Genomic DNA, 22,021 nt, shown 5'->3' with positions numbered 1-22,021 from the left:
AATAGAAGTGTTCCATTTGAAGTTTTCCAATCCAATGGGAACTTTCCGGAATCTACAGAATCCACATTCCAATGAATGCATTCACTATTTCTGCAGCCACTTTGTTTAAGCATTTCAACAGTTGCTACACTTAAGTTGCTGTAAAACACTGTGTGATGTCCTGAGGTCAACAAAGGCACTATATAAAAGTGAGTCTTTTCAATTGGCAGTAAGGTTATGTCAGGTGACTAATGTCAGGCAAGCATGTGATGTAACCTAGAAACAGAGAAGCTGGAAGCAGGAGAAGGCCATTCGGCCCTTCGAGCCTGCTCCGCCATTCATTTTGATCTTGGCTGATCATCGAATTCCATATCTTGATTCCTCTCCTTCCCCCCCCATACCCCTTGATCCCTTTAGCCCCAAGAGCTTTTTTCTTGAAATCAGACAACGGTTTGGCCTCAACTACATTCTGTGGTAGTGAATTCCACACATTTACCATTCTCTGGATGAAGAAATTTCTCCTCACCTCAGTTCTAAAAGGTTTACCCCTTATCCTCAAACTATGACCCCTAGTTCTGGACTCCCCCACCATCGGGAACATTCTTTCTGAATCGACCCTGTCTAACCCTGTTAGAATTTAATAAGTTCCTATGAGATCCCCTCTCACGCTTCTAAACTCTAGTGAATATAATCCAAACCGACTCAGTCTTTGCTTATATGACAGACCTGCCATCCCAGGAATCAGCCTGGTAAACCTTCGCTGTACTCCCTCTATAGCAAGGACATCCATCCTCAGATAAGGACACCCAAACTGCGTACAGTACTCCAGATGTGGCCTCGTGAACAGCCTATACAACTGCAGCAAAACATCCCAATCCCTATACTCAAATCCTCTTGCTATGAAGGCCAACATACCACTTGCCTTCTTTACTGCCTACTGTACCTGCACGCTTACTTTCAGCGACTGATAAACGAGGACTCCAAGGTCTCGTTGAGTATCCACCTCTCTCAATTTACACCCATTCAAGCAATAATCTGTCTTCCTATTATTGCTACCACAGTGCATAACCTCACATTTATCCACATTATACTGCATCTGCCATGCAGATGTCCACTCACTCAGCCTGTCCAAATCACGCTGAAGAATCTCTGCATCCTCCTCACAGCTCACCCTCCCACCCTACGTTGTATCATCAATTTGGAGATAATACATTCAGTTCCCTCTTCCAAACCATTAATATACAATGTTGAACAGTTGGGGTCCTAGCACAGATCCCTCCAGGAATATGGTTAACTAGAGTTCGCAACCTAAGCTCTTGTCTGCGCATCATTGGTGATGTATCATATTAAATGCTTTTTTAAATTTTTATTCGTTCATGGGATGTGGGTGTCGCTGGCTGGGCCAAGCATTTATTACCCATCCCTGTGGGGATGCTGTGGCTCTGGAGTCACATGTAGGCCAGACCAGGTAAGGACGGCAGATTTCCTTCCCTAAAGGACATCAGTGAACAAGATGGGTTTTTACAACAATCAACAACCGTTTCGTGATCATCATTAGACTTTTAATTCCAGAGCTTTATTGCATTCAACTTTCACCATCTGCCGTGGTGGGATTTGAACCCAGGTCCCCAGAGCATTACCCTGGGTCTCTGGATTACTAGTCCAGTGACAATACCTCTACGCCACTGCTTCCCCTGCAGAGTAAGTAAGCTTTGCTGTGTGACACTGCAAAACAGGGGAAAAGAAAGACTTGCATTTGTATTGCATCTTTGATGACCTCAACTCAAAATGTAATCACTGTTTTAATGTCGGCGCCGCAGCAACCAATTTGTGCACAGCAAGCTCCCATAAGCAACAACCAACGAATTGTTTTGGTGATAGAGGGCTGATTATAGGACACAAGGGATAACTCCCCTAATCAATTTCAAACTCATGCCGTGGGACCTGAATGTGCTGCCGGGTCCTCATTCTAACATCTTACCAGAACAACGCATCTCTGGCAAGGCAGCACTCCTTCCGTACTGCACTGGAGCGTCAGCCTAGATTTTGTGCTTAACTCTCTGGAGTGGAGCTTGAACTTATGACCATCCGACCTAATGGTAAGAGCGCCCAACTGCGGCATAGCTGTCAGTGGAAGGGTTTGCAATTGTATTCAACCTAGATCACAACAAATGAAGCAGGTGATTTATAATCACCAGTGCAGTCAGAATTCCTGAGGCGGGATTTTCTGACCGCGCTCGCCCCAAGGACGGAAAATCCCACCTGAGGTCAACGGACCTTTACATGGTCCCAGAGTATTGTGTGCAGTTTTGGTCTCCTTTTCTGAGGAAGAATGTTCTTGCTCTCGAGGGAGCGCAGTGAAGGTTTACCAGGCTGATTCTGGGGATTGCGGGACTGATGTATGAGCAGAGATTGACTCGATTAGGATTGTTTTCGCTGGAGTTCAGACGAATGAGGGGGGATCTCACAGAGACTTATAAAATTCTAACAGGACTAGACAGGGTAGATGCAGGGAGGATGTTCCCGATGGTGGGGGGAATCCAGAATCAGGGGTCACAGTCTAAGGATTCGGGGAGACCATTTAGGACGGAGGTGAGGAGACATTTCTTCACCCAAAGAGTGGTGAGCCTGTGGAATTAATTACCACAGGAAGTAATTGATGCCAAAACATTGAATTTCTTCAAGAGGCGGCTGGATATAGCACTTCGGGCGAATGGGATCGAAGGTTATGGGGAGAAAGCAGGATTAGGCTATTGAGTTGGACGATCAGCAATGATCATGATGAATGGCGGAGCAGGGTCGATGGGCCGAATGCCCTCCTCCTGCTCCTATCTTCTATGTTTCTATGTGTCCCGCCCGTTACAATTCCCGTGGCCGGCGGGACGGGAAAATTCTGCCCTTGACATTCCCTCCATTTCATCAATGGCACCACAGGGGTTGGAATGCAGAACATAGCACAGCTAGTCCAGTGCCCCATCTGACTGTGAATTATATTTACACACATACACTGATTTGTTTTTACTGTTCTGAGTTGGATTAAAACTATCCAAGTTTATTTAATTTAGGGTCTTTTAAATCATAAGAATTGCTCATGAAGGAGTTCTTCCCACATAAAGTATTGCTATTAGAATATATCTACATAATGATGTGTGCTAGAGGGTGACAGGAGGAGAGAGTAATTGTGCTGAGCAGCCAGCACTCTGTACAGGAAGAGGTCTGTCTTTAACTTCTCAAGGGCAACATGGGATGGACAATAAATGCCAAAAGGGAAAATGCTGGAAAATCTAAGCAGGTCTGGCAGCATCTGATGTTTCGAGTCCAGATGACCCTTTGTCAAAGCTAAAAGGCAGAGAAAGTGGGAGATATTTATACTGCAGGGTGAGGGAATGAAAGATGAGTCATAGCCACAAAAACCAGGGGAAAGGCTGCTAATGGCAGTCCATAGAGAGAATAAAGGGCCAAACGGCAGAGAAGCTGAAATCAGAGGGTAAACTGTGACAGATGAAGGTGTGGGGGGAGGGGGGGAGACGGGTTGGGAGAGAGAGAAAATGGGGGAAAGGGGAAGCAAAGGGGAAGAAAAGGCAAGGAAAGGGGGAATAAAATAGGGGGGAAAGAGTGAGGGAGAGGGAAAAGGAAAATAAAGAAAGGCAATAAAGAAGTAAAAGCTCGATTCAGATTCCAGCATCCGCAGTAATTTGCTTTTAGACAATAAATGCCAGACTTGCCAATGTTCCAAGATCTTGATGGATTTTGAAAATGACTGCCAACTATGGATGGCCATTTGCTGTTTTTGAGTTACATGCAATCATTTCCAGATGAGGTTTTGAAAGCTCGTGCAGACTTTTCACTTGAACCTCTTTATTTACTTTTGCTCTGTCTTTCTGGCTGTTTTGTAGAAACATGGGAAATAGAAGCAGGAGAGAGGCCATGTGGCCCAACTCCACCATTCATTCTGATCATGGCTAATCGTCCAACTCAATAGCCTGATCCCGCTTTCCCCCCATATCCTTTGATACCCATCGCCCCAAGTGCTCCATCTAACTGCTCCTTGAAAACATTCACTGTTTTGGCCTCAACTACTTCCTGTGGTAATTAATTCCACAGGCTGCCCACTCTCTGGGTGAAGAAATGTCTCCTCATCTTTGTCCTAAATCATAGAAATCATAAATCTGTATCCTCAGACTGTGACCCCTGGTTCTGGACACTGCCACCTTCGGGAACATCCTTCCTGCATCTGCCCTGTCTAATCCTATTAGAATTTTATATTTTTCCTTGAGATTCCCCTTCATTCTTCTGAACTCCAGCGAATACAATCCTTACCAACTCAATATCTCTTCCGTTTTCATTTCCGAGCCACTGAGATTCTGAAATCAAGAACTTTGAATTTTGCAACACTGCCAAGTCGCCCAAATGATTCCCTCATTATTTACACCTGCAGCACTGCTGCCTCACAGCGCCAGGGACCCAGGTTCAATTCTGGCCTCAGGTCACTGCCTGTGTGAAGTTTGGACATTCTCCCCGTGTTTGCGTGGGTTTCCTCTGGGTGCTCTGGTTTCCTCCCACACCCCAAAGATGTGCAGGTTAGGTGCATTGGCCATACTCAATTGCCCCTTAGTGTCCGGGATGCAAAGGTGAGAGGGATTAGTGTGGTAAATATGTGAGGTTATGTGGATAGGACCTAGTTTGGATTCTTGTTGGTGCAGACTTGATGGGCCGAACAGCCTCCTTCTGCATTACAAGGTTTCTATGATTCTATGATTGTATCCTGGTTACAACACCACCCAGTCCTACCATATAAAATGGAGTGCATGTTTACCATCTGAATTGAAAAGAAATACTTGCTTTAGAGGTGGTACAGCGAAGAATCACTGGACCTTTCCTTCGCATGGGAGGGTTGTCCGATAAGAAGAGGCTGAGTAAGTTGGACTTCCATTCTGGGATAACTATGGAAAATGTTGGATAAACGCAGCAATTCTGGCAGCATCTGTGGAGAGAGGAACAGAGTTAATGTTTCAAGTCCATCTGACTCTTCCATAGAACTGAAGAGAGATAGAAATGTGATGGGTTATATAGTTGGTGGGTGGGAGCAGAATGGAAGGTCAGGGATAGGTCAGAGCTGAGGGGAGATTGACAGAGATGTCATAGACATAAAAGAAAGATATGCTAATGGGAACATTAAGGACTAAAGAAATGCTAATAGTGATATAAAGGTAAGATAGCAGAATGTGTTAATAGGATAACAAAGGTCAGTGAAAGCAAAACTGAACATTAAGTTGGCCATGAAGAGGAAGGGGTGGAATTGTGTCGGAGCCAGACAAGGGAACCATAAAACAAAAAATAAAAAGGGGAGGTTAAGATGGAGGGGAAAATTCACATTCCAAAATTGTTGAACTTAGTGTTGAGTCCAGAAGGCACGCTGGCACAGTGGTTAGCACTGCTGCTTCACTGCTCCAGGGGCCTGGGTTCGATTCCCAGCTTGGGTCACTGACTGTGTGGAGTTTGCACATTCTCCCTGTGTCTGTGTGGGTTTGCTCCGGTTTCCTCCCACAGTCCAAAGATGGCCAAGTTAGGTGCATTGGCCATGCTAAATTGCCCCTTAGTGTCCTGGGATGTGTAGGTTAGAAGGATTAGTGGGGTAAATATGTGGGGTTACGGGGATAGGGCCTGGGTGGGATTGTTGTCAGCGTAGGCTCAATGGGCCAAATGCCTCCTTCTGCACTGTAGGGTTTCTATGATTCTCTATGAATTCTTGAATCCCGACAGAGCACAAGGAGGCCATTTGGCCCATCGAGTTTGCACCGACAACAATCCCACCCAGGCCCGATCTGCGTAACCACATGTATTTACCCTGCTAATCCCCCTGACACAAAGGGGCAATTTAGCATGGCCAATCAACCTAAATCGCACATCTATGGACTGTGGGAGGAAACCGGAGCACCCGAAGAAAACCCCGCAGACACAATAAGAACATAAGAACTAGGAGCAGGAGTAGGCCATCCGGCCCCTCGGGCCTGCTCCGCCATTCAATAAGATCATGGCTGATCTTTTCGTGGACTCAGCTCCACTTACCCGCCCGCTCACCGTAACCCTTATTTTCTTTACTGTTCAAAAATTAATCTATCCTTGCCTTAAAAACATTCAATGAGGTAGCCTCAACTGTTTCACTGGACAGGGAATTCCACAGATTCACAACCCTTTGGGTGAAGAAGTTCCTCCTCAACTCAGTCCTAAACCTGCTCCCCCTTATTTTGAGGTCATGCCCCCTCGTTCTGGTTTCACCCGCCAGTGGAAACAACTTCCCTGCTTCTATCTTATCTAGTCCCTTCATAATCTTATGCGTTTCTATGAGATCTCCCCTCATTCTTCTGAATTCCAATGAGTATAGCCCCAGTCCACTCAGTCTCTCCTCATAAGCCAACCCTCTCAACTCCGGAATCAACCTGGTGAATCTCCTCTGTGCCCCCTCCAGTGCCAGTATATCCTTTCTCAAGTAAGGAAACCAAAACTGTACACAGTACTCCAGGTGTGGCCTCACCAGCACCTTATACAGCTGCAACATAACCTCGCTGTTTTTAAACTCCATCCCTCTAGCAATGAAGGACAAAAATCCATTTGCCTTCTTAGTTACCTGCTGCACCTGCAAAACAACCTTTTGTGATTCTTGCACAAGGACACCCAGGTCCCTCTGCACAGCAGCATGCTGCAATTTTTTAAACAATGGCGTCACGTTTGCTGTTTTCCAATCTGCGGGAACCACTCCGGAGTCCAGCGAATTTTGATAAATTACCACTAGTGCATTTGCTATTTTCCCTGCCATCTCTTTTAGTATCCTGGATGCATTTCATCAGGACCAGGAGACTTGTTTATCTTAGAGTCATAGAGTCAGAGAGGTTTACAGCATGGAAACAGGCCCTTCGGTCCAACTTGTCCATGCCGCTCTTTTTTTTAAAAACCCCCTAAGCTAATCCCAGTTGCCCGCATTTGGCCCATATCTCTCTAAACCCATCATACCCATGTAACTATCTAAATGCTTTTTAAAAGACAAAATTGTACTCGCCTCTACTACTACCTCTGGCAGCTTGTTCCAGACACTCACCACCCTCTGTGTGAAAAAATTGCCCCTCTGGACACTTTTGTATCTCTCCCCTCTCACCTTAAACCTATGCCCTCCAGTTTAGACTCCCCTACCTTTGGGAAAAGATATTGACTATCTAGCTGATCTATGCCCCTCATTATTTTATAGACCTCTATAAGATCACCCCTCAGCCTCCTACGCGCCAGAGAAAAAAGTCCCAGTCTATCCAGCCTCTCCTTATAACTCATTCCAACAATTCCCGGTAGCATCCTAGTAAATCTTTTCTGCACTCTTTCTAGTTTAATAATATCCTTTCTATAATAGAGTGACCAGAATTGCACACAGTATTCCAAGTGTGGCCTTACCAATGTCTTGTACAACTTCAACAAGACGTCCTAACTCCTGTATTCAATGTTCTGACCGATGAAACCAAGCATGCCGAATGCCTTCTTCACCACTCTGTCCACCTGTGACTCCACTTTCAAGGAGCTATGAACATGTACCCCTAGATCTCTTTGTTCTGTAACTCTCCCCAACGCCCCACCATTAACTGAGTAATTTAGCCCCATTAACTTGCCCAACACTATCTCTTTCGTGATGATAGTTTCTGGGTCCTCACCTGCCATAGCCTTCTTGTCATCAATTTTTGTCATGTTATTTGTGTCTTCCACTGTGAAGACCGACACAAAATATCTGTTGAATGCCTCAGCCATTTCCTCATTTCCAGTTAATACATCCCCCTTCTCATCCTCTAAAGGACCAATGTTTACTTTAGCCACTCTTTTTCATTTTATATATTTGTAGAAACTTTTGTTAGAGTGTAACCAGTGGCAACTTTGTATTGATTGTAAAGTGACCAATGGGAACAAGATGTAAGAGTCAGCTGACCAAGTAAACTATGGAACCAATTACAGAGTGATGTAATAGTCAGCTGACCAGCTGATTCACTATAAGTAACAAACCATGTAGAATTGTAGGGAGCTTGGAGTGCACCAGGGCGAGGCGCCAAGTTTGGAGTAATGATGTTTCTTTATTAAACCCTTTCTTTGATTTATAAGTTGGAGTAAGTTTTGTTGCATTTTCATATCTGCATTTTTGAAGAGTTCCCTCTGAGGAAACAACTTTTGCTCTCTGTAAATATTTGTAGAAACTTTTGCTATCATGCAACATGCAAACTCCACACAGTCACCCAAGGCTGGAATTGAACCCAAGTCCCTGGTGCTGTGAGGCAGCAGTGCTAACCACTGTGCCACTGTGCCGCCCAGAAAGGAAGTAGAAAAGTCTGATGGTGAAACCCGTCTAATGAGATGGGGAGGCTTACTGAAATGTAGACCACGTTTTCCCAAACACAGCTGGGTCACCTTCATTACAACAGCCCGGATTTGCAAAGGAGGCTTCAATCAAGTGTGAGGCCTATTAATTTTTAAATGGAAAGAGTTCAACACCTCTTTAAGGCACAGGCCTATGAGACCTCTTTATCTACCTTTACCAATGTGGCTGTCTGTGCTCTCTTGCTCCATGAAGTTGCGCATCCACCGTGTTGTGGGTGAGAAATGGGTGCAGTGTCATCAGGTTTCAAAGTTTATTTATTAGGGCCCGATTTTACCAAACCTTTGCGCCCGTAAACAGATGCAAAATCGCGGTAAAGTTGGGCATCGGGCCTATACCGCGATCTGCACCCGATTCCGAGCAGATCGCGGCTTTACCGACACCCGATTTGGGCGCGGGTCCGGCCCGTGCCCAAATCGGGCGGCCCGACGATTTAAATGCATTAGCATGCATTTAAATTGACTTAATGAACCGCGTGCCCAACCCTACCGCCACATCCCACTTTACAGTCTTCTGGCCCGTTCCGAATCCGCACTTTTAGCGACCTGCTGAATAAAAGTCCGAAGCGGATTTCTATTCTGCAGGGGAACCTCCTCGACCATCCTTCGCGGACCCCCCCCCCCCCCCTCGTCCCCCGGATCAGACCCTCCTGGGAGGCAGGCCCCCCTTGGCAGAGCACACTCCCAACCTACCTGATCGCTGGTCTCCCTCCACCACCCTTCCGTTAGCAAGATAAGCTGTATGTTCCTCAGCTAGATCCACTTTTGTCAACACAAAGATGGTCCTTCTGCCTTGTGGGTCCATCTGGCTCACCAAGTCAGTTACAATACTGCGTTCAGCATCTACTGAACCATCTTGGATACAAAGGATAATGAATGGTACTGGTCGATCTTCCTGGTGCTATCAGTACTGTAACATCAGGAATGGCTGCCGACACCAAGGATATAATTTTTAGCATAAGCAAGGCTTACATGCAGAACCCTAATGCCATTATCCTTTGTATCCAAGATGGTTCAGTAGATGCTGAACGCAGTATTGTAACTGACTTGGTGAGCCAGATGGACCCGTCACACCCCCTCTCCTCCTCCCACCGCCCCCCCCCCCACCCCTCCCCCTCCCCCGATGATCTGGGTCAGAGAGCCGCTCTCTCTGCTTTTTTCTCCCCGCCCGGGCGCGCTGCTTCGGATTTCTTTTCAAACTGCGCATGCACAGTTCAGAGCTCCGATCGTTCCGGCAGCGCTAAGCCCCGCCCACAGAGTGAATCGGACTGGAGCCGGCAAAACGCGTATGGGTGCGCTGGAAAGAGGATTCCAGGCTCGGATCTATTTGACGCCCAGATTCGGCACTTAGACTCAAAATGGTAAAATCAGGCCCTTCGTGTCACAAGTAGGATTACATTAACACTGCAACGAAGTAACTGTGAAAATCCCCTCATCGCCACACTCCGACGCCTGTTCGGGCACATGGGGGAGAATTTAGCATGGCCAATGCACCTAACCAGCACGTCTTTCAGACTGTGGGAGGAAACCCACGCAGAGACGGGGAGAACATGCAGACTCCGTACAGACAGTGACCCAAGCCAGGAATCGAACCTGGGTCCCTGGCGCTGTGAGGCAGCAGTGCGAACCACTGTGCCATCCAGTCGCCAAATGCCCAAGGATAATTGCACATGGGTGGAGCCCACATCTCACCATCAAAGGGGACGCAGTGTTTCCTGCCAATGGAGCACTGCTTATCCATGCAATTACTGTGCAAAACATGCTTTGTTAGTAAGCTGTTATCCACAAGGGCAGCTGGTTGACAAATAAGTCGGAATTATGACACCATGAATTACTATTCTTTACTCTATCCCTTCCAGGCACACCTTCCCTCGAGTTGTAGAAACACTGATGTGAATAATTGAATAACTAATCCAAAGACACTAAGAGAGTCAAGCTGTGCACATTGTCGATATAATGGAACCACGGGAGCGACTTCAAGGCTGCAGCCTAAACATTGTGGAGGTGCTGCTTGTTAATTACAGACGTTTTGCTTCTGTGGTGAAGTGTCAGCTGTGGTTGAGTGGTCAGAGTGGTTAGCACTGCAGCCTCACAGCGCCAGGGACCCGGGTTCGATTCCCGGCTTGGGTCACTGTCTGTGTGGAGTTTGCACGTTCTCCCCGTGTCTGCGTAGGTTTCCTCCGGGTGCTCCGGTTTCCTCCCACACTCCAAAGATGTGCAGGTTAGATGGATTGGCCCTAGTGGCAAGGGATTAGCAGGGTAAATATGTGGGGCTGTGGGATTAGGGCCTGGGTGGTCGGTGGAGACTCGATGGGCCGAATGATCTCCTTCTGCACTGTCGGGGTTCTGTAATTGCAGTGTTAAGCCTACTTGTGACACTAATAAATAAACTTTAAACTTAACTGTCTTACCCTAAAGGGGTTTGTGGACTCAAATCCTATCCCAGGGGCTTAGACCTGCTCCAGGCTGACACATCTGTGCAGAATGGAAGGAGTGCTGCACTGTTGGAGGTGCAGTTTCTCAAATGAAACTGAGATTCTGTCCACCCTCTCAATGCGTGTGAAAGATCCAGAGCTGCAGAGGAGGGGATGGGGGAGCTCCATGTCACTATTTTGGACAATAACATCACTAAAACAGATTATCAGACCTTTTGGCCTTTGCGGGATCTTTCTATGCTCACATTTTCAGCCACGCTTCCAACAACAGGTGAATGGGATATCTTGAAATGGTGAGAAATGCTGGTGATAAATGCAGATGATGGCACAGTTGTTAGCACTGCTGCCTCATAGCGCCAAGTACCCGGGTTCGATTTGTGTCTGTGTGGGTTTCCTTCGGGTGCTCCGGTATCCTCCCACAGTCCAAAGATATGCATGTTGGGTGGATTAGCCATGATAAATGTGTGGGGTTATGTGGACAGGACGGGGAAGAGGCCCGGGTAAGATGCTCTGTTGGAAAGTTGGTACAGGCTTGATGGGCCAAATGGCCTTTTCTGCACTCCAGTGATTATCTGATTCTATATACATGCATATTTTTAAAAATAAGACATTACATAAACAGTAAAATGTCTTACAAATGTGATTATCTTCAGGTCTCTACCACACGGATTATGTATTAAAATGCTTTATTTTAGGTCCTGATGTGTTTTGTGACTGGTTATAAAATTCAAAACTAAAATACTTAGATTTTTCAGTTCAACTTAAAAATAAAATAGGAATGTAGGAACTAAAGGAGGCCACTCAGCCCTTCGGGCCTGTTGTGCTATGCAATTACAGCATAATTGGTCAGTGCCATGGTGGTGTTTACCCTCTTTGGCTCCAGATCCCTTAATAATACATCTCCAACAAAAATTCATCGATCTCAATCTTCAAAGCTTAATTTGACCTACAATCCACTTTAATTATGGGTGGCACGGTGTCACAGTGGTTAGCAGCGCTGCCTCACAGCGCCAGTGACCCGGGTTCAATTCCAGTCTCAGGTTACTGCCAGTGTGGAGTTTGCATGTTCTCTCCGTGTCTGCATGGGTTTCCTCCAGGTGCTCCGGTTTCTTCCCACTCTCCAAAGATGTGCGGATTAGGTGGATTGGCCATGCTAAATTGTCCCTTGGTATCAGGGGGATGAGCAGGGTAAATATGTGGGATTACAGGGATAGGGCCTGGGTGGGATTGTTGTTGGTGCAGACTTGATGGGCTGAATGGCCTCCTTTTGCACTGTAGGGATTCTATTCCATTTGGGGAAAGAGAATACTCAACTTCACACTTTGCAGACAATAGGAGACAAGTTAATTAAACTGAAGGGCATTCAAATTTGATAGAATATCCATAACTTTATCCAATGTCCACAACATAACTATCCAGTCGAAAAATGTGCGGGTCAGCTGGATTGGCCATGCTAAATTGCCCATAACTGGCAGGGGGCCTTGCCAGGGTAAATACATGGGGTTATGGCAACAGGGTCTGCGTGGGTTTCCTCCGGGTGCTCCGGGTTTCCTCCCACAGTCCGAAAGATGTGCAGATTAGGTTGATTGGCCATGGTAAATTGACCCTCAGAATCAGGGGGTTAGCAGGGTAAATATGTGGGGTTACAGGAACAGGACCTGGGTGGGTTTGTGGTCACTGCAGACTCCATAGGCTGATTGGCCTCCCTCTGTACTGTAGGATTCTATGATTCCATGAACCTTAACATGAACGCAAAATGCCTGCGGATGCTTGCGATCTGAAATGCAAGCAACAAAATGCCGGGAACAGTGGGCAGGTGACACAACATCTGCGGAGAAAGGAAAAGAGACTTCATTTTTCTAATTCAAAACCCATTCAACTTGCACGGTGTTCAAATCGAGGTCAATATTCTAGGCCAATGACCTGAATCTGTGGCAAACACCTTTAAAAATAAACCTCGATCCGTGCTTTTACTAAACACTTTGGCACAGATTCTGCAACAGAATAATCGACCGCAGGATATTTGTCTTCGGAGAGCGGAGATGGTTCTGGCTCTCGGTGTCAGCTGCAGAGCTTTGGGGTTTGTTTTTTTTAAATTCCTGACCCACTTTCCTCCGCGCCTCACATTTCCTGGTTTTACAACTCAGAGCCTGCCATCTGTACACGAGTTTGCTGTGCCCATGGGGCCTGTTCCCCCGCAGTGGTCCAGGTATCATCAATATCACCCTATCCACCACTCACAGCACAGAGAGAGAGAGGGAACTGAGCCAAGTCTTCTCCGATGACACTTCTCAGGGACTGGAACAACTGAAGATTTTTTTGTTGTTGTTGCATTTCTCATTTTGTCCTCAATAAGTTCTTGGCAGCTTTAGTCACAGCCAGGCAGAGATCGCAACGGATTCCTGGTTAGGATACACCTGAAGGTACTGTGAGCAGTTTCTGGGCCCGATACCCTGGGGAGGATATATTGGCATTGGAAAGAATGCAGTATTGATTTACCTGAAAGCTACCTGGCCACAAAGGGTTCACTTACAAAGGGAGATTACACAAAGCAGTAGGAGAGGCAATGGCCTCGTGCTATTATCACTCGATTATTAATCCAGAAACTCAGCTAATAAACTGGGGACCAGGTTCAAATCCCACCACAGCAGATGGCTTTGATTTATTATTGTCACATGTATTAGTTATACAGTGAAAAATATTGTTTCTTGCACGCTATACAGACAAAACATACCGTTCATAGAGAAGGAAAGGAGAGAATGTAGTGTTACAGTCATAGCTAGGGTGTAGAGAAGGTTCAATTTAATGCGAGGTAGGTCCATTCAAAAGTCTGATGGCAGCAGGGAAGAAGCTGTTTTTGAGTCAGTTAGTAAGTGACCTCAGACTTTTGTATCTTTTTCCCGACGGAAGAAGGTGGAAGAGAGAATGTCCGGAGTGCGTGGGGTCCTTAAGTATGCTGGCTGCTTTTCCGAGGAAATTGAATCTAATAAAACAAATCTGGAATCTACTGATGACCATGAAACCATTGCCGATTGTCGGAAAAACCCATCTGATTCATTAATGCCCTTTAGGGAAGGAAATCTGCTGTCCTTACCTGGTCTGGCCTACATGTGACTCCAGAACCACGGCAATGTGGTTTAGTCTCAATTCCCTCAGGCAACTGGGGATGGGCAATAAATGCTGGCCAGCGATGCTCATGTCCCATGAATGAATAAAAAAATATATTTAAAAGATTCCAGAGGTGAATTTGATCAATAATATTAAGTGGGAGAACTATGGTAGCTGGTGGGAAGCTATTTCTGCTGCTTTTTGAGGTCGAGATGAGGGGGCATTGTCTAGAATCATAGAATCCCTACAGTGCAGAAGGAGGCCATTTGGCCCATCGAGTCTGCATTGATAGCAATTTCACCCAGGCCCTATCCCTGGAACCCCATTTATTTACCCTGCTGATCCCCTGACAATAATGGTCAATTTAGCATGGCCAATCAACCTAACCTGCACATCGTTGGAGTGTGGGAGGAAACCGGAGCACCCGAAGGAAAGCCACGCAGACACGGGGAGAACGTGCAAACTCCACACAGTCACCCAAGGCCGGAATTGAACCTGGGTCCGTGGTGCTGTGAGGGAGTGGTGCTAACCACTGTGCCACCGTACCATTTAGAAACAGAACCAAATCGTCTAGGAGTGAAACTAGGAAACACTTCAATTCACAAAGGGTGGCAGAAGTTTGGAATATTTGTCCGTAAATGTAGATCAGTGGTTAACTTTAAATCTGAGGTTGACGGATGTTTGTTAACTGAAGATATTGAGGGTGGCATGGTGGAGGAAACATTGTTTGATTGAGAGCTCCAGCTTTCTGATCTTTGCCATCAATTTCACAATGCTTGATTACACAAGTTAAGGCCATAAGACCATAAGATATATGAGCAGAATTAGGCCATTCGGCCCATCGAGTCTGCTCCACCATTCAATCATGGCTGATATTTTTCTCACCCCCATAACCCCTGACCCCCTTATTAATCAAGAACCTATCTATCTCTGTCTTAAAGACACTCAATGACCCGGCCTCCACAGCCTACTGCGGCAAAGAGTTCCACAGATTCACCACGCTCTGGCTGAAGAAATTCCTCCTCATCTCTGTTTTAATGGATCATCCCTTTAGCCTGCGATTGTGCCCTCTGCTTCTAGTTTTTCCTACTAGTGGAAACATCCTCTCCATGTCCATGCTATCCAGGTCTCGCAGTGTCCTGTAAGTTTCAATAAGACTAGAGGGCATAGGTTTAAGGTGAGAGGGAAGAGATACAAAAGTGTCCAGAGGGGCAATTTTTTCACACAGAGGGTGGTGAGTGTCTGGAACATGCTGCCAGAGGTAGTAGTGGAGGTGGGTACAATTTTGTCTTTTAAAAACTGAAGACTGTGGAGGAACAGAGAGATCTTGGGGTCCATATCCACAGATCTCTGAAGGTTGCCACTCAAGTGGATAGAGCTGTGAAGAAGGCCTATAGTGTGTTAGCTTTTATTAACAGGGGGTTGGAGTTTAAGAGCCGTGGGGTTATGCTGCAACTGTACGGGACCTTGGTGAGACCACATTTGGAATATTGTGTGCAGTTCTGGTCACCTCACTATAAGAAGGATGTGGAAGCGCTGGAAAGAGTGCAGAGGAGATTTACCAGGATGCTGCCTGGTTTGGAGGGTAGGTCTTATGAGGAAAGGTTGAGGGAGCTTGGGCTGTTCTCTCTGGAGCGGAGGAGGCTGAGGGGAGACTTAATAGAAGTTTATAAAATGATGAAGGGGATAGATAGAGTGAACGTTCAAAGACTATTTCCTCGGGTGGATGGAGCTATTACAAGGGGGCATAACTATAGGGTTCATGGTGGGAGATATAGGAAGGATATCAGAGGTAGGTTCTTTACGCAGAGAGTGGTTGGGGTGTGGAATGGACTGCCTGCAGTGATAGTGGAGTCAGACACTTTAGGAACATTTAAGCGGTTATTGGATAGGCACATGGAGCACACCAGGATGATAGGGAGTGGGATAGCTTGATCTTGGTTTCAGATAAAGCTCGGCACAACATCGTGGGCCAAAGGGCCTGTTCTGTGCTGCACTGTTCTGTGTTCTATAAAAAGCATTCAGATAGTTACATGGGTACGAAGGGTATAGAGGGATATGGGCCAAATGCGGGCAATTGGGATTAGCTTAGGGGTTTTTTTAAAAAAGGGCGGCATGGACAAGTTGGGCCAAAGGGCCTGTTTCCATGCTATAAACCTCTATGACGCTATGACTCTAAGATCCCCCCTCATCCTTCTAAACTCCAACGAGTACAGACGCAGAGTCCTCAACCGTTCCTCATACAAGTTATGTTAAGTGGCTTCAAGAGTTTGTGGTTTTCGATTGTTTAAAGGGCCTGGATGATTGACACTTTTATTAGCAGGCAGCACAGATTTTTTTTTACAAACATCGAAAGTTATCAATGAATTATTTTTTCAAAGCTTTTTTTAGATCTACCACTATGCGCTGTAGGGCTCTTGGTTCTAGAAAGTTTACAGTAACCCAGTGGGCATGGAAGTGCTTTAGCTTGGCATAGAGACATGAGAAGAAGGGGGGGATGGGCTAAAGAGCAGAATTTGGTGTTGAGGCATGAGGGGGACCTTTTTAACTTAGCTGTTGAAAGGCTAGGGTTCCTGACTCCTCTGAGAGACCATTAACCATGTTATTCCTGGCCCAATTCCATTACAGAGGATAGGAAATGCCTATCTCCATAATGGAACAGGCCAGGTTAGAAGTATTAGATGTGAGCATTTGACAGGAGCCGGTCCATACAGTTTTACGGCACTCCAAAAAACCAGTGATCCAAGGAATGGAGTTGGGAATCTCAGAATCAGGCCCCACCCACCATTTTAAAAAGGGCTCCCAAGTCAACCCTACTCAGTGAAAATCTATTGCTAAGTTGGTCTCCTGTCCTTCTGGAAATGCTGCTGTGGGATTGAACTCTTTCTTTGAAGAAATAAGAGGAGGTAGTGGCGCAGTGGTATTGTCACTGGACCAGTACACCAGAGACCCAGGGCAAGATCTGGGTACCCAGGTTCAAATCCCACCATGGCAGAAGATGAAATTTGAATTCAATAAAACAAAAATCTGAAATTCAATGTCTAATGATGACTATGAAACCCATTATCGATCGTGGTCAAAATCTATGTGGTTCGCGAAAGTCCTTTAGGGAAAGAAATCTGCCATCCTTACCTGGTCTGGCCCACATGAGACTCCAGACCCACAGCAATGACTCTCAAATGCCCTCTGAAAGGGAGGGCAGTTAGGGATGGACAATAAATGCTGGCTCAGTCAACAAAACCCGCACCCTGTAAATTAATGTTTAAAAATCTCTATCAACTGCGGAATTGAGGTAAAGTAAAATTAATAGACAGGGTCCAAGCGAGAGAGAGAGAGAGGGACAGGAGCTCCACTTAGCTCAGCTGCTAGTTCCATTCTGCTGAGAACCCCATGGCATCAAACTACACAACACAAAACTCTTGGACTGCTCGTGAAATCTCTCTCCTACTGCCAGTCGTTCAATCTTAACGATAGATTTCAATTTTAACCAGATGAGCTTGCCTGTACAGCTATCTTAAAAATCAAGGTATTTTGCCCCAACAATTCACCTTTGAATGGTTTGTCTTCAGCTGTTGAATGCTGCAGATGTTTTCCATCACTATCTTGTCAATAGGGTGATGCACCATCAATCGAGCAAAGGCTAGTTTGTATGCAAGAACAAATAGGCTTTTATGAGCAAAAGACTTGGAGCACACCCATGCCGATGAACTGGTCCAAACTGAGGAAGGGGGGTGGGGAGCAGTCGCCTTTATACCTGGACCAGGGGGGGGAGGAGTCTCGGGTAGGGCCGGCAGGGATGTGTCCAGGCATGTGGCACAGTGGTTAGCACTGCTGCCTCAGCGCCAGGGACCTGGGTTCAATTCCGGCCTCGGGTCACTGTCTGTGTGGAGTTTGCACATTCTCCCCGTGTCCGCGTGGATTTCCTCCGGGTGCTCTGGTTTCCTCTCACAGTCCAAAGACGTGCGGGTTAGGTTGATTGGCCATGCTAAATTGAACCTAGTGTCAGGGGGATTAGCAGGGAAAATACGTGGAGTTACGGGGAGAGGGCCTGGGTGGGATTGTGGTTGGTGCCGACTCGAAGGGCCGAATGCCCTCCTTCTGCACTGTAGGGATTCTATGATTCTCTATGATTCTCTATGATATACAGGTAATAAGCTAACAGTGGTTTACCACATAGGGCAAGAGGGAAGGTCTTTCATAGTCCCTGGTGGAGACGTCATTATCCTTGGTGAGTTTTGTACTCTTGCCATTCCCTCTCTGTAGGATTGGAATATGAGATTGACAGTAATGTAAATTAGTGCTCGCCATTATGATGCAACTTGGAAGCAATTTGGGCTCTCTTAAAAAAACTGCCTTTTTAAAAGTCCAATTCCTGTTTCCAGCTGAAGAATTAACAATCAGTATTTGAGATGAGCCCATCTTCAAATTGCTATACATTACACTTCAAATACAACAAAGATCCATCTCATGAATTTACTGGCAGTCCCCCCGCAGTAAATATGGCATCACGTTCAACCACAAAGTCCTTCAAATCTCTGTGTTCCTCAGCTAGGAATTCAACTCCTTTCTGTTGCACTGAATTTAGTCATCAAGTCACCTCCAACAGCAGCTATACTCCATCCGGGTTGGATGGATACAGTCATCATCAAAAGGATAGACCTGTACAGAACTTCCTTAGTGTGGTTCACAGGTTCCAAATGTGAAACACACACACATGCACACACACACACACAGACATGCACGCACACACATGCAAACACACACTCACTCATGCACACACACATGCGCACATACATGTACGTGCATGCACATACATGCACACACATATGCACACCCACACACACATGCACACATACACGCACGCACGCACACATGCACACACACGTACATGCACGCACACACGCACGTGCATACGCACACACACGTACATGCATGCACACACACACACATGCATATGCATGCACATACACACACACATATATGCACACACATGTACACGCACTCACACATGCACACACACACGCACACGTGCACACGCACATGCACACACATGCACACACACACACACACACACATGCATGAACACATACACAGGTGTGCACGTGCACATGCACACACATGCACACACACACGTACACACACACAAGTACATGCATGCACACACACACGCGCGTGCACACACACACGCACCCACACATGCACGCACACACACACAGACACACAAACACACACACACACATTCCTATCTTGGATCTTTGTGTATTTTTCCCCAATCAATTTCCATTCCTTAGCAACCAGAAGGCACAGTCTGGTTTCACAGAAGTCTGATGTCACAGCCAGGAATCCAAACATATCCCCTCAATGTACATACAACTCTCCATCCCACCATGCACACACACGCACATGCACATACATACACATGCACACACACACACGCAGAGATGCACACACACACATGCACACATATATACACACACACATACGCATACACACACACTCTCACACACAAACACACACATGCACACACACACACATACATACACACATGCGTGCATACATACACATACACTCTCACATAGACACATACACACACACACGCACACCCATATCCTCACACATGCATGCACACTCACGTATGCACACATGTACACATATGCACATATACACATGCACAGCCACTTTTCAATTAGGGACTATAGAAAAAAAGGCAGGCTTTGAAACAACGTTAGTGCTAACAGCAACTCACACATTCTCTCTCTCTCTCTCTCTCTCTCTCTCTCTCTCTCTCTCCCCCCCCCCCCCCCCCCCCCCCCCCCCACCACCGCCCCCCACTGACCCATCACTCCCCTGGCACACAAATAGTAAATTTCCTTACAATCGATTGAGTTGAAGGAATGTAATGTAAATGCCAGTAAATGGGTCTGAGTTACAAATCAGTCATGACCTAATTAAATAGTGGAACAGGCTCAAAGGCTGAATGGCCAACTACTGTTTCAAAGGGGTGGGGAAACAGGGCTCACAGAATCACTCTGTGTACCAGTGTATGTGTGCTTGATGAGGGTAGGGCAGTGGATGTTGTCTACATAGACTTCAGTAAGGCCTTTGACAAGGTCCCTCATGGCAGACTGGTGCAGAAGGTGAAGTCGCATGGGATCAGAGGTGAGCTGGCAAGGTGGATACAAAACTGGCTCGGTCAAAGAAGACAGAGGGTAGCAGTGGAAGGGTGCATTTCTGAATGGAGGGCTGTGACAAGTGGTGTTCCTCAGGGATCAGTGCGGGGACTTTTGCTGTTTGTAATACATATATAAATGATTTGGAGGAAAATGTAACTGAATTGATTAGCAAGTTTGCGGACGACACAAAGGTTGGTGGATTTGCGGATAGCGATGAGGACCATCAGAGGATACAGCAGAATATCGATCGGTTGGAGACTTGGACGGAGAGATGACAGATGGAATTTAATCCGGACAAATGTGAGGTCATGCATTTTGGAAGGTCTAATACAGATAGGAAATATACAGTAAATGGCAGAACCCTTCGGAGTATTGATATGCAGAGGGATCTGGGTGTACAGGTACACAGGTCACTGAAAGTGGCAATGCAGGTGGAGAAGGTAGTCAAGAAGGCATACGGCATGCTTGCCTTCATCAACCGGGGCATTGAGTTTATAAATTGGCAAGTCATGTTGCAGCTTTATAGAACCTTAGTTAGGCTGCATTTGGAATATAGTGTTCAATTCTGGTCGCCACACTACCAGAAGGATGTGGAGGCTTTGGAGAGGGTACAGAAAAGATTTACCAGGATGTTGCCTGGTATGGAGGGCATTAGCTATGAGGAGAGGTTGGAGAAACTTGGTTTGTTCTCACTGGAGTAACGGAGGTTGAGGGGAGACCTGATAGAAGTCTACAAGATTATGAGAGGCATGGACAGAGTGGATAGTCAGAAGCTTTTTCCCAGGGTGAAAGAGTCAATTACTAGGGGGCATAGGTTTAAGATGTGAGGGGCAAGGTTTAAAAGAGATGTACGAGGCAGATTTTTTACACAGAACTCGTTGCTGGGGGAGGTAGTGGATGCGGATACTGTAGTGACTTTTAAGGGGCGTCTTGACAAATACATGAATGAGATGGGAATAGAGGGATATGGTCCCCGGAAGGGTAGGGGGTTTTAGTTAAGTCGGGCAGCATGATCGGTGCAGGCTTGGAGGGCCGAAGGGCCTGTTCCTGTGCTGTAATTTTCTTTGTTCTTTATTCTTTGTTTGCATTTACAGCCCACACACATACTGGCCTTCTCCGCATTCACTCATTCAGGAGTTGCATAACAGCTGAGGTATTTAACATTTGGTTAATTTCCTGATGCCTCACAGGAAAATAACTAGACGTTTTGAACACTATTAATGTAGAAGTGTTATCCGCGGGGAGGCTTGCATCAGAAGAGTTAACGTTAAGAGTTTAAGCTCTTAGGAGCGAAAGGCCGACTGTGCATAAATGATGTTGAAGTTTTCCTTCCAGTTATCTAAAACCATGCAGTAACTGTAAGCTATATATAGAACATTGCCCTACTCAGCTGAGCTGGGTCTTTACTCCTGTGGCAACAAAGTACAGGTCATTGCCTCTTGCATGGCTTGTTATGTAAGAAGATATCATAAATGAGGGTGGACAGTTGTTTCCAGAAGTTGCAACAGGCTATTGGGAAGCCACTTTTGGAAACACTTTAGAACAAGACCGCAAGAAACTACAAAAGGTCATGAATGTAGCCCAGTCCATCACGTAAACCAGTCTCCCATCCATTGACTCTGTCTAGACTTCCTGCTGCCTCGGCAAAGCAGCCAGCATAATTAAGGACCCCACGCACCCCGGAGATTCTCTCTTCCACCTTCTTCCGTTGGGAAAAAGATACAAGAGTCTGAGGTCACGTACCAACCGACTCAAGAACAGCTTCTTCCCTGCTGCTGTCAGGCTTTTGAATGGACTTATCTTGCATGAAGTTGATCTTTCTCTACACTCTAGCTATGACTGTAACACTACATTCTGCACTCTCTCCTTTCCTTCTCTATGAATGGTATGCTTTGTCTGTATAGCGCGCAAGAAACAATACTT

The 22,021-nt window shown here is 46.2% G+C and overlaps 1 long non-coding RNA gene across 1 annotated transcript in view; it reads right to left on the bottom strand.

The window, feature by feature from the left end:
- Positions 1-4,821: 4,821 nt before the first annotated feature.
- The window catches only part of LOC144510400 (uncharacterized), a 104,285-nt gene continuing 87,085 nt past the window's right edge, over positions 4,822-22,021 (bottom strand). The window contains exon 3 of the long non-coding RNA XR_013500630.1: positions 4,822-4,963. This is a non-coding gene — a long non-coding RNA (uncharacterized LOC144510400). The remainder of the gene's footprint in view (positions 4,964-22,021) is intronic.

This window comes from Mustelus asterias, chromosome 23 (genome assembly GCF_964213995.1).
Source record: "Mustelus asterias chromosome 23, sMusAst1.hap1.1, whole genome shotgun sequence".
In the NCBI taxonomy this organism is placed as follows: domain Eukaryota; kingdom Metazoa; phylum Chordata; class Chondrichthyes; order Carcharhiniformes; family Triakidae; genus Mustelus; species Mustelus asterias.
This window is presented reverse-complemented; position numbering and strand designations above follow the sequence as displayed.